Here is a 13,776-nt window from a genome sequence, read left to right on the forward strand (position 1 = left end):
GCAAAGTTGTTTTGATTATTCTAAGTCCTCTGCATTTCCATATGAGTTTCGGAATCAGCTTGTCCATTTCTACAGAAAATCTGCTGAGATTTTGATCAGAATTACATTGAATCTACAGATCAATTTGGTGAGAATTTACACCTTAAAAATATTGAGTCTTCTCACAGATATAGAGAACAAGCTAGTGGTTACTAGTGGGGAGAGGGAAGTGGGGAGGAGTAATATAGGGGTAGGGGGAAAAAGGGTTATTATGGGATTATATGAAATCATGCGTGTGAAACTTTTGAAAATTGTAAAGCACTATAGAATTTAAAGACTCATTCAATTTCACAAATCTTTTTAAAAATTTTAAAACTCAGTATCTCTCTATTTATTTAGGTTCTCTTTAATTTCTCTCAGCAATGTTTTGTAATTTTCAGTGTACAGATATTGTCCATCTTTTGTCAGATTTACCCTAAATATTTTATACTTTTTGATACTATTGTAAGTGATATTTGTAAATATTCAATTTCCAATTGTTCATTGAAAGTATACAGAAATACAATTGATTTTTTGTACATTAATCTCGTATCGCATGTCTTTACTAAAGTCACTTTTTACATTCCAGTAACTTTTTGTTTCTATAGGATTTTCTACATAGATTCTCATGTCATCTGCAAATGAGGACGGCTTTACTTCTCTCATTCCAATCTAGCTCGCTTTTATTTCTGTTTCTTGCCATATTGCACTGGATTGAATCTTCAGTACAATGTGGAATAGAATCTGTGAGAGTTTCTGATCTTAGGAGGAAAATATTCAGTCTTTCACCATTAATAATGATGTTAGCTATTAGTTTTTAGTAGATGCCCCTTATCAGATAGAGGAAGTTCCCATCTAGTCTTAGTTTGCTGAGAGTTTTTACCAGGAATATCTGTTGGATTATTTCAAATGATTTTTTTGCCTCTGTTGAGACCGTAGTTTACTAGCGTCATCATTTAGCAAGTTTGAGTCAAGTATGGAACATTTATCCCTTTTTACGTCCCTTTCCCCTCCCTGTTTATAATATAATTGTCTTAAATATTTCTTCTACATTCATTTTGAATCACATTAGCAGTGTTACAGTTTTTGCCTCAACTGTCAACATAATTTAGAAAAATTAAGAAGAAAAGGAAAGTCCATTGTATTTACCAGCATTACCAATATGTTTGCTTATTGTGTTGTTTCTTCCTTACTGACGTTACAGAAGTCTTTCTTTTATTGTTTCTTTTCTGTTTAGGAAACTTCTTTTAGCCATTCTTATGTGGTATTGATATATCTGCTAGTGGTAAATATTCTCAGTTTTTCTTTTTTCGAAAATGTCTTAATTTCCCTTTCATTCCTGAAGGATCCTTCATGGGAGAGGACCTTTCAACTGAATATACAGTTCTGTGTTGGCAGTTCTTTTCTTTCAGCGCATGAGAGTACTCTGGCCTCCATGGTTTCTAATGAAAATGTGCTGTCATTCAAATGTTTTTCCCCATAGGTAGTGTCATTTCTCTGTGTTTTCAATATATATATTTTTCTCTTTGTTTTTCTGAAGTTTGACTGTGATGCGCCTTGACATGGATTTCTTTGGGTTTATTCTGTTTGAAGTTTGCTCAGCTTCTTAAATCTGTGTGTTTGTGTTTGTGCTTTTGTTTTTCGCAAAACTTGGGATGTTTTAAGCCCTTATTTAATTGAGTACTTTTTCAGTTTTGCCCTCTTTTCCTTTCTTACCAGAACTTGGATATCACAGAAGTTAGATCTTTTGCTATAGCAAGACAGGTCCCTGAGGCTCTGTTCCTTTTTTTTTTCCCCCAGCCTATTTTCTTCTCTCTGTTGTTCAGATTGGATATTTAATGCTCTCCTATCTTCCAGGTCACTGTGTTCCTCTATTTTGCTGTTGAGCGCCTCCATTCAGGTGGGTGTTTTGGTTGTTGCTGTTGTTATTACTGTATTTCTCTGTTATAAATATTCCATTTAGTTCTTTATATTGTATCTCTCTTCCTTTTTTTAAATTTGTTTCAAGAGTATTTGTCATTGCTCTTTGAAGCATTTTAATGGTGGTTGCTTTAAAATGTTTGTCAGATAATTCTAACATCTCTGTCATCTTGGTGTTAGCATTTATTCATTGGCTTTCTTCATTCAGTTTGAGGTCATCCTGGTTCTTGGTATGATGAGCAATTTTCTACTGAAAGCTTGACATTTGGGGTATTATGTTTTGAGACTCTGTATCTTATTTCGATCTGTTTTCATTGGCTTCCTCTGACATTGTGGGTGAAGGTGTGGGGGAGTGGCAGTGAGCTCTCTCATTACTGCCATGTGGGGTGGAAGTCCAGGTCCCTCACTTGGCCTCTGTTGACACCCGAGGAAGGGGTCTCCTTCTTACTGCTGGGTGTGGGTAGAAGTGCTAGGCTTCCACTGATAGCTCCCCCATGTGGTGGTGTCAGAGTGCCTCGATGCTATTCCTCACGTGGCCTTGCTACCCCTGTGAGGTTAAGAGGGTCCTGACTCCCCACTAGGTCTCCCAGATACCACCCTTGCTCCTTGTTACTGCTGTGTGGGGATGAAAGTCCAGCCTCCCCGCCTGGTCTCCACTGACTGGGGAGGAGCTTGTGACCACTGAGTGGGGATGAAAGTTTCAGCTCCCTGCTCAGCCTTCTCAGACCCCACCCTGGGGTGGGAGGCAGGCAGGGTGGGGCAGGGTGTTTGGGGCATGTTTCAGCCTGGTGATGAGGGTGGACGTCAGGGCTCCCCTTGGCCTTTGCTGATGAAGGCGGGGCTGCAGTATTTTCTGTGGTGTTTGGCTAGAGTGAAACAATTATTGCCTAAAACTTTTCTTTCTTGCTGGGCTGGCCCTTTCCAGGCCATTTAGCTAGAGGGAGCAGGCTTTTGTGGGAGCTTCCTCTTTGTTTGCTCTCTTTTAGAATTTCTGGGTTCCCGGCTTCTTCAACACCTCGCCTGGGATACACAAGGGAAAAAGAAGCCAGAGGGCTCACCACTCCGTTCTACCCATCCCGAGGTCCGTATCAGTCTGTCTTCTCTCCACCTTCCAGAATCTTCTTATGTTTGCACTGTATATAACGTCCAGGGTTTTTAGTGGTGGGTGGCAGGAGGAATGGATAAGTATGCCTGTTCCAACTTCCTGGAAGTGAAAGTCCTCATCTCACTTTCAGGATGCATTTCAAAGTAAGTTGCAAATATTCACCCTTAAATACCTCAGCATGCGTGTTATTAATTACAGTTCAGTATTTGTTTATATCTTTCTTTTTTAAGACAAAAGTTGTACATACGTTAAACTGCACAAATCTTAAGTGGACCATTTGATGAGTAAAACCCACCCTCTATCAAGATATAGGGTCTGGTCCATCACCTGAGAAATTCCCTCATCCTCCTTCCCAGTCAAGCCCTGTCCCCAGCCACCCCCCAGAGGCAAACATTGTTTTGCTTTTTAGCATCCTAGATTGTTTTGTTTGTTCTAGAATTCATGTGAATGGAAACATGCATCAGACTCTCTTTTGTGTTTGGCTTTCTTCTTTCAACATAATGTTTTGAGATTTATCCATGTTTCGTCCTTCATTCCTTTTTACTGCTGAGTTGTATTCCATCACACGAATATACCACAGCTTGTTGATCTATCCTCCTACTGAGGGATACCTGAGCTGTTTCCAGGCCCTTTTAATCTGGGCATATTTTTTAATGGTCTGAATAAACCTTCATCAGAACACAGGGTCATATTTGAAAATGTCACTTACAGCTCTGACATACTGAGTTTCGTAGTTTTCTGAAATGATATAAAGAATCATTCCTTCATTCGTTCATTTGTTCATTTAACCACTATTTAGTGAGCTTGTTTTCGGTGCCAGGAGTCATTCTAGGCCGTGGGATTAACAGGGAAGAGGACAGACTCAGATCTCTGCCTGGTGCAGCTGGCATTCTAGTGAGGGTAACGGGGAGGCACAATAAACCAAACACGAAATAGACATATAAGATCGGTTAGCAATGTGTACTATGAAGGAAGAATAAAGCCAGGTCCATGGGTGGAGCCTGACAGGTGGCCCAGGGGTAGGTATGATGTCATTTTAGCTCTAGAGGTCAAGGGAGGACCCCGGAGGAGGGCAGGGAGGATTCTTAGAGAAGGTGAGGTTTGAAGACACGAGGACCTTTGTATAAAAGTCTGTGTTTGTACAGCACCTTCATGCCTGGGAATTCATGAACTTCAGAATTGACTTCCCCATCATCCCTAAAGGGTGGGAAGACCCAAGGCCCCGAGAGGAGGCAGCTGGCCAAGATGGCACAGGGAACTCCACAGCAGCCAGATTAGAGGTCTGTGCCCACCGCCCGAGTGTTGGTGAGCCCACCTTCTCCTTGGTTTCCTGAAGGGGAGCCTTCAGTCTCCCCAGCCCCTCTGCCCACCCCCTTCCCCCTCCTGCAGGTGCTTCCCCAGGAAATGCTAACGTGGAGTGAGAAAGCCACGGCCAGGCTGAGGTCTGAGGGTTCCTAGTGTGTGTATCCTTGAGCAAACCCTCTCCTGCTGGTGAGAGATTCTTAAAGTCAGAAGTTGGGGACGGAGTGAAACTTGGTGGCCGACATCCACCCACATGTCCTCCTTCCCTTATCACATCTGTCACTACACACCCCCTTAGCAGAGCTGCCGCTCCTGTGCGAACACCGGCTGGGAGCTCTTTCTGTTTTATCTTGTTTAACTCTCACACCCACCCTGTGGGTAGGTCTCTATTCTTACCCATGGGAGACAGGAGACAGGAGACAGGCATTTGCTGAGGCTAATGCAGAATGCTAAGTCAGGTCTGTCCGACCCTCACCGGGGTGCTTTGAGCCACTGCGTTTTATTGTTTACTCAGTTCTGAGCAAAGGGAACCCCTGCCCTTTGGGGTTATGAAATTGTAGAGGTCGGTGGGAGGGATCTGGAAAAAAGCTAGAGGATGTTTCCAGGAGAGGAGTGGGGTGGGGTGGACCTGCGTGGGTCTGAGACAAGCCTTGTGTGGATGTCCCTGTGGAGTCCGGAGAACAGGGAGTTTGATGGGAAGGAGCTGGGATTCAGAGTTGAAAAAACCTGGGTTCAAGCCCAGACTCCACACTGATTCCACGGATGGCAGGATTTGGGGCAAATCCTTTAAGCCCTCCAGCTTCCACTTCCACATCTGTAAAATGGGGTAATAATGGTATCTTTCTCAAACGTTGCTGGGTGCGTCCAATGAGGCGATGCAGATAAAGTGCTTAGACGGTGCCAGGCTCACAGTAAATGCCCAATAAATGCGGGTTTGCTATTGCCTGAAGAGTGACAGCCCTACAGACCCAGAAACTGTAGATGCGGGGAAGGACGGCAGTGCGGTGCAGGCAGGGGCAGTGTTTTACCCAGGAGCGGCGGGACCTGGCAGAACCCAGGCCCTTGCAGGAGGATATCCGCAGGGACCTGGGCTTCCTGCATCGGAGGGATGAGTGACCTCTGGGGTGTCTTCCAACCTGGAGGTTTCGAGTCTTTGCTACGGTAGCAGCAACAGCTCTAGCAAGGCAGGGAGAAGCAGCTTCTGTTGGCTCCCAGACACCCCAGCTGTGGTCTTTGGGAGTGTGTTTATCCACCCCGGAGGGAAGTGGATGAGTGAGAAGTGAGGGCTGGGCTTTGCAAACACTGGCCTGTGAGCTCCGGTGCGCCTGGCGTGGCCACCGGGCCAAGGCAGCATCACCTGGGTTAGGGCGCGCTGTGCACTCACTGCATCAAGATGTATTTTGCAAACGTATTATAAACAGATTACATCTCTTATCCTAATGTGCCTGTTGGCTACCTGCCCGTGAATTTTAGCCTCCAGGAGAAAAACAATTGCTTGAGCGGAGTGTTGGGTACTCTTACTTTCCATACGCTACTCAGGGCTCCTTGGCGTCCCCTTCACCCCAACACACACACACACACACACACACACACACACACACACGCTGGCCTTCATACAGACATGCGGTCGCGGACTGTCGACCCCCTTCTGCTGCTACAGATGTTCCTCCACCCACGTGTGTATCTGGGGATCCAGCACCTCCTAATAGCGCTGTGGCAATATTTTGCACTTTCAGGAAAAGTCCCCCGTGTACATGCACACCGTACATTTCCACATTTAACAAACTCCCCCTGGCTTCCGCTTTCAAACCCTCCATTCCCCTCAGATAAATACTTTAATAGTCCACTTTGCGATTAGTGTTCAACATGCCTTTTATAAGGAGAAGGTGAGGCCCAGGGAAGGAGGGTCATTTCCCGGAGGTCCCCAGCAGGTTAGCTGCAAGGGCTCTCCGGTCCCCCCAAACAAGCCAGGACACCATGATGGCGAGGAGACCCTTTCAGCCACCTCGACCGTCTCCTTGAGGCCGTAGTCTAGAGCCCAGAGCTGACCAGAAATGACCGCTGTGGATCTGAGACCCAGCCAGACAGACGCGGAGGAGCCCCCCGGGTAGCGGGGCCTGTGCTGCTTCCCGTCAGCCTGCGTGCGAGGGACTTCGAGAGAGAAACGCAGGTGTGGGTTTGCACCAAGCTCCCTGCTTGCCCTCTCCAAACCTCATCGGGGTCCCCTCCCCTCCAGTCCAAGTTTGTAGCCCCTCCTCTTCCCCTCCCCCACCCCCTCTCCTTCTTCCTTTCTTCCTCCCTCGTCATGTCCTCAACCAGAAATGCTGGCAGCTGCGCTTCCTGCCCAGCGTGGGCCTGCTTTCCTCCTGAGCCAGAAAAGTGGGCACAGAACAAATGCCCAGGCTGACCCCTCAGGGCCCCAACATCAAAGGCACAGGAAACAACTCTGTTTCCCTGTCCACTGACAGGTCAGCTGATGTCTCGCCAGGCAGCGCCTCTGCCCGCGGAAACAGCCCTGTTGGCCACGCCAGGCACCCAGATGTTTTGATCTTGCACGGCAGGTGGCCAATTTCTCTAACCTTTCCGTGTGTAAAACCTCTGATGAACGGGAAGGGGATTCTAGTCAGATCACGGAGCAGACCTGTGGCAGCTGCCGGGGGACGTCTGCACCTGCCTGGTGCCCACGTGGACCCAGTGCACACACGTGCACAATCACACACACACACTCAGCCCATGTGCAAGCATTCATGCACATGCACTTGTGCACAGGTGCACGCTGCACGTGCACACACACACACCCACATAGGCTCATCCACAGAGGGGTTGCTCCAGGCCTCTTACTCAGCATTTCCTTACCTCATCGAAAAACAGAAAGACAAATACATGATATCCCTTATGTGTGGAATCTAAAAAAAAAAAAGATACAAATGAACTTATTTCCAAAACAGAAATAGACCCACAGACATAGAAAACAAATCTATGGTTACCAAAGGGGAAAGGCGGGGGGAGGGATAAATTAGGAGGCTGGGATTAACAGATACACACTACGATCTATAAAATAGATACCCAACAAGGACCTACTGTATAGCATAGGGAACTACACTCAATATTTTGTAATAACCTATAAAGGAAAAGAATCTGGAAAAGAACATATATGTATGCATTATATATATGTATAAGTGAATTGCTGTGCTGTATAGCAGAACATAACACAACATTGTAAATCAACTGTACTTCAATTTAATTAAAAAAAGATATAATAGAAAAAAAAAATCTTCCCCTGCCAAAAATAGATAGATAGATAAACAAACAAACAATAGTCTCCATCTGGCCATTTGTAAGAGTAACCCAGGTTCTCTGCTGGACTCCTCTGGCAGCCAGCCTCCAGTGGGCCTTGAGGGAAGCCCTGAGTAGATGTAAACCTTCCAGAGGGGTCGAGACAGTCTTCAACATCTGCACACATCCACAGGCAGTTGGCCAGGCCCTCGAGGGCCACAAGGACACCCGTCCTTCACAGCGGGATAGCTGGGAGCTCGCCAAGGAGCCGAGTGCCAAGCTGGGCCCACTAGGGATTTAGCAGCAGGCCGTCACCCACACAGCTGCTGGGATTCAGAAGACAGACTCTGAGCCAGGAACCTGAGTGTAGTGACACTGCGACAGAGCCCAGAGCCACAGTGAAGCCCTGTCCTTGAAGAAGCCATGGGACCCTGCAACGGGCTCACCGCCGCTCAGGGTCCAGGGTCGGTGAGAGTTTGTTTCTAATTGCGGTGCAGTGAAAAGAGCAGATTGAGGGGTTTTGTTTGAAACCTGCCCTGGGGAGAGGTCAAACGAGGGGACCTGGAGCTGTGAACGGTGCCCTGGTCATGAACTAGCTCACCATCCGTGAACCCCTCCCCTTCCCTGGTACCTAGGGGGCACAAGTAACTGTGACATTTTAATTATTTCAGATTGAAAACGTGTTCTCCTCTGCCTGCCTCCAAAAGGATTTTGAGAGGCTATAGGATTCACCGCTAACGTGTACTAATTAATTCACAATTAGATGAAAACTTCCGAGCAGCGGAGCGGGTTCCAGCAGGCCCCCAGACGTGAGGTGACGGCCACAAGTGAGCGTGGAACACGCCTCCACACGGCACACAGCTGAGGTCCGGCCCCAGACCTTCCATCCTGTGGTCTTGACGCCTAGGATATCTGGCCAGGCCGTGGTGACCCGGCCAGGATTCAGGGGTATGGCGTCCACCTGGGCACTCAGCTACTTACCTGCTGTCTCTGGCTGCCCCTGGGGAGAAAAAAGAACACAGGTATCTTACTTTTTAAATTTTAAGAAGTATTTTTAATCGATAACCCTTGCCCATGGTCCAAAGTGTCAGAGATTCAAACCAGTGTTTGGAGAAGAGTCTTCCTCTCAGCCTGACTCCCTGGACCCCCAGAGGCAGCCATCAGTGTCAGATTCCTAAGGATCCTGTCGGGGCTCTTCTTTGCACAAACTACAACTTTATTTCGTTACATAAAGGACGGCATACTGTACTACTGCTTATTTAACTAGTTATAGAATGTTAGACGTTTGGGTTGTATCCCGTCTTTGGCAAATACAAGCGATGTTGCCTAAATCTCCACATATGTGCACGCAGCTCACACATGTGTAAGAATCTCTGTAGATGAATTCTCAGAAGCAGAGTTCCCAGGTAAAGGGATAAGTGCATTTGCAGTTTTGATGTCGCAAAATTGCTCTCCATCAACACTGTACTATTCTACAAACAACTAGGATGAATAAAAGTGCCTGTTTCCAAACATCTTTTTGAATACGGCATGTGATTAAAGTTAGACCACCTGAAAGATGAAAAATGGTATCTTGGTGTAAATGTAAATTGCATTTTCTTTCCTTGAATGATGTTGAGTGTTTCTTCCAATGCTTCGGGACCACCTGTATTCCCATTCCTGTATCTTGTCAGTTCACATCCTTTGCCCTTTTTTCTACTTGACTGTTGGTCTTTTATTGATTTAGAGGAGTCTTTATATATTAGGGATATTTGTGCTGTCTGTGGTATTAATTAAAATAGTTTTTCTCAGTTTGGCATTTGAGTTTGTGGTAGGTTTGGCCATGCAGAGAAAACTTGATTTTTATGTAGTTATCTTCATCAAATTATTTCGCTTTTTGGTTTTGTATTTTGTGTCTATGCTAATAAAGGTATTCCTCCCTCTGAAGTGAAAAAATTATTATTATTCTCTTTGAGTACTTTTATGGTTTGATTTTTTTACATTTAACTATTTGATCTGTGTAGGTTTTGGTTGGATATGTAGTAATTGGAGTGTGGATTCACCTTGCTACCGAATGCAAGTTCGCATGCCCGATGCACAGCGAGGCCAAACAAACCAAAACGTCAGAGTTTGGAGCAGAGAAGGGTTTATTGCAGGGCCATGCAAGGAGATGGGTGGCTCATGCCCAAAAAACCCCGAACGGAAGGGTTTCAGCAAAGCACTTTTAAAGGCCAGGTGAGGGGGGGCGATGGGTTGTTGCAGACTTCTTGGTGTCGGAATCCTTTGTTCTTGCAGCTGTCCATGTAGGTCAGGTCACCATGTTCCTGTAAACCTCCAACAAGACAAATGGTATTCTCTGTTCTGCAACTTTTAATCTCTATATGAATGGAAAAGTGATATACCCTTAAAGGTCAGAGTCTTGAGAATGGACTATCCTGTATACTTTAGGCTATAGGCAACATTCTTAACTCAAAGCAAAGGCAATAGAATACAAGGGTTAAAGTAAAAGCCACAAATCTAATATGGAGTCAGATTTGTTCTTCCCTATTACAACCTTTTTTCTCCAGATGGCTGCCCTGTAGTCCCAGTACTATTCCTGAATCGCCCATCTTTCCCCACTGGCCTTGCTTGCCCCTGGCTATCTCTGGGCCTCCCACTCTGAGGAACAGAGATGCTTTTAAGCGAGCAACACATAACGCACAGGTTCAGAAAGCCAGGCCAGGAAACATCCCCAGAGGCCTTCCATTTTATCTATGGTTTAAAATACAGAGAAAATGCTCCTCACTTTAGAAAATACAACCTTTTCTGTTTGCTTACCTTCCCATTCTGTCACATTTTAAATCTTCCTCCAACACCCCGCCATCACCCAGCAGTCTGGCCCCCCATGGTCTGAAGGTGAGCATTCACACTGCTGGCCCTGTATGAAAAGTCCAAGGCTGGCCAGACTTGGTGACATCAGCAGGACTGGGTCTTAGTCACCCCGTCTCTCTGCTTTACCTCCCTCTTAACCTCCACCTCTACCCCCAGAGGTGGCTGTGAGTTGGCTGCCAGAAGCTCAGCTCACAGCCTGCCCCCTTAGCAGCCCAGGTGACAGACGTCTGGGAATGTCAATGACAGGACCAGCTGCCCATCCTGGACTGGTCACTGGGAATGGGACATGGGGTGTGCTGGTTAGTGGTTCTGGGTCACTTGTCCACTTCTGGATCAGGCAGACCACCTAAATGATGTGGGACTTCTGGGAAGGTATATTAAAAAGAGTTGACTCAGTTGTGGAGATATTCCCTTCCTCCCTCTTTGGGACATGGATGTGAAAGCAGGAGCTCCTGCAGCCATCTGTGACCTTGAGGGTAGAAGCAGAAAGACAAGAAGAAACAAGCTCTTCTATGGGTATATATATTTAGGGACCTACACTTTTGGGTGGGGAATGGATATCGGGTGCCAAATTTGCTTACCTCCAATATTTACCTCAACAGTCACATTGACTCTGTTGTGGCCAGTGATGTGTGATCCTTATTGATGATTAATTGACTCCCACTTGGAAACCTATGACACAGCCTCCACTCCTGGGGTTAGGTCTGATCTGTATTATTGGGTTACCTTCTTCTTTTTAACCCAGCTTTTACAGACCTAGTCCACTGAGAAATTATTTAAATTTTACTCAACTGTGATGAAGCAACTTCTGGACTAGTTTTCTCTCTGCTACAATATGTCACAGAGCAGCAGGGTGGAAAGTCTCAGAAATGAATCCAACATTCATTTTTTCTGTGTAAGGTAGAATATTCCTAAGGATCATGTTAACCACTCTCCCCTTTCATACTCTCAGTCTGTGAATGATTACACTGACCCCACCTCTTTGTCCCATAATTAATCATTTTACAGGTTGCCATCTTAAAGAGAAAGAAAGAAAGAAGTTATCAAATCCAAACCCCCAGAAGAGTTGGGTCCATGACTGCTCCCCTGGGCCAAGATGCCCACCAGCAACTGGGAGAGTCTCCCCAGGGGCCCAAGTGTGACCTCAAGTCCCGTAGACCTTGGAATCCTAATCTCCCCTGGATGGTACTATCATTGAGAGGCAGGTGACATGCTGTTCCAGGAGGCAACATCGGGACACACCCTGATGTGACATCCATCAAACATGTGCAGACAGATGTTATGGCCCTCACACAACCTTGTCTCTTCCAGGCTGCACATAATCATCTTCCCCAACTGCTTCATGTAATTCAAGGTTCCCAGCCATCTAAACATGCCAATTGACATTGTCAGGGCACAATATAAGATATTTTGCTTCGTTTTGACTTTGTTTAGTTTCAATACCGTTTTCGTCCTTATAGCTTTTGTTTTTTCTAAAAAAAAAAACAAACACCTGTAAAGCCCATCACCTAGAGATGAAAGAAGAAACAAAATGTTGGCTATTTTTTTTCTGTATATAAAAAAGTATATGGTATTTTACTTTACAATACTGGGATCATAATATCTCTAGCAGTTTTCATTAGGAAATAGTCTTTTATAATATGCTTAATGTCTGTGTAATAGTTCACCTTATAAATGTATCATGAATTATTTAGCCATACCCGGCTGGCTTGCCTCTAATTAGAAAAAATTTCATGAAGTGTCACCACTGGGTGAGAGTAATCTCAGCCAATCCTCCTGACAACCCTGTCAAACAGGAATTATGATTATCTTCAGTTTATGACTTGGAAGGCTAAATAAACTACTCAAAGACACTCAGCTACTGAGTGCCAGGAGGAAGACTGATTAGCACCCCCAGCTACACTGTTGCCCTGTCCCTGGACCCTTGTATATACCGTCATCTATTTTTGCCATCTTGAAAGACAAATGTTAGCTTACTGTTGTTGTTTTGTTTTATTTGATCTTTTTTTAATTTGTACTTATTTTTTGGCTGCGTTGGGTCTTCGTTGCTGCGTATGGGCTTTCTCTAGTTGCAGCGAGCGGGGGCTACTCTTCGTTGCAGTGTGCGGCCTTCTCAATGCAGTGGCTTCTCACCGCAGTGCCTCCTCTTGTTGCGGAGCACGGGCTCTAGAGCACGCGGGCTTTGGTAGATGCGGCTCGTGGGCTCAGTAGTTGTGGCACACAGGCTCTAGGGTGCAGGCTCAGTAGTTGTGGCGCACGGGCTTAGTTGCTGCACGGCATGTGGGATCTTCCCGGACCAGGGATCAAACCTGTATCCCCTATATTGGCAGGTGGATTCTTAACCACTGAGCCACCAGGGAAGTCCCTAGCTTACTGTTTTTATTTGCATTTATTTTGTTGTTGTTGAGTTTGAGCATCTTTTAATTTCTTATAGACCATTTGCATTTAGTTTCCTTTAAAATACTTGCTTGTGTTTTTTTGCCTGTTTTTCTGTTAGTCTTGTGCTATGTACACACACACACACATAATTACCCATTATCTGTCATATATGTTTCCCAGTTATTTTCTTGTCTTTTAATTTTGTTATGGTAATTTATGACTGAGAAGTTTTAAATTTTTTATGTCTACCAATATTTTCCTTTATGATTATGCCCATTAATTTTATCTTTAGGATGCTTTCATCCCTCCCAGGTGCAGATAAATGTTCATTCCTATTTTCTTTTAGTGGTACAGTGAGTTCATTTCCACATTTAATTCCTCCATCTCTCTGGGAGGTATTGTTAATTTTCTTCTCAAAAGGTCAGTCCAGAAGTATACTTGAATCAGTTTGTGTGGGATGGCCACACCCATCACCGTGTTCCATCACGCCTGTTATCTGGATGAGCTCTTAGGAGATTGCCATACCTGGTACCTGGACCAGCCCCTGGGGCCAGCACATTATAGAGACATTATACTTCCACTGATACAACTAAAGCTACATCAGCTTTTAGCAATCCCATGCATTACTCACTGACAGTAACTCCATGACAACGAAAACTACCAGACTTTCTTTTGTTCTGGGGGTGAGGGTACAACTTTTAGAGAAACATTTCCACCAACTGCTATAAATTTGCATGTAACACTTCTACGTAACTATGTCTATCAAGTAGATATTATTTGGTCTTTGGCTTTTTATCTTGTAGCATAATTTCCATTTAAATTCCAAGGTGTCAGAATATTCTGACACCTACTTCTCAGCCTTCAGAACTGTACGTGGCTTCCCAGGTCACTTTGGTTCATTAGCTATTTCACATGCTACTTTTGGA

The 13,776-nt window shown here is 45.1% G+C and overlaps 1 long non-coding RNA gene across 1 annotated transcript in view; it reads left to right on the forward strand.

Moving 5' to 3' along the window:
- Nucleotides 1–9,536, forward strand: part of LOC137777700 (uncharacterized) — a 45,695-nt gene extending 36,159 nt beyond the window's left edge. Inside the window, exons 3-5 of the long non-coding RNA XR_011076594.1 lie at nucleotides 1,876–1,918; nucleotides 2,925–3,019; nucleotides 8,385–9,536. This is a non-coding gene — a long non-coding RNA (uncharacterized lncRNA). The remainder of the gene's footprint in view (nucleotides 1–1,875; nucleotides 1,919–2,924; nucleotides 3,020–8,384) is intronic.
- Nucleotides 9,537–13,776: the final 4,240 nt, after the last annotated feature.

This window comes from Eschrichtius robustus, chromosome 15 (assembly GCF_028021215.1).
Source record: "Eschrichtius robustus isolate mEscRob2 chromosome 15, mEscRob2.pri, whole genome shotgun sequence".
NCBI lineage: Eukaryota > Metazoa > Chordata > Mammalia > Artiodactyla > Eschrichtiidae > Eschrichtius > Eschrichtius robustus.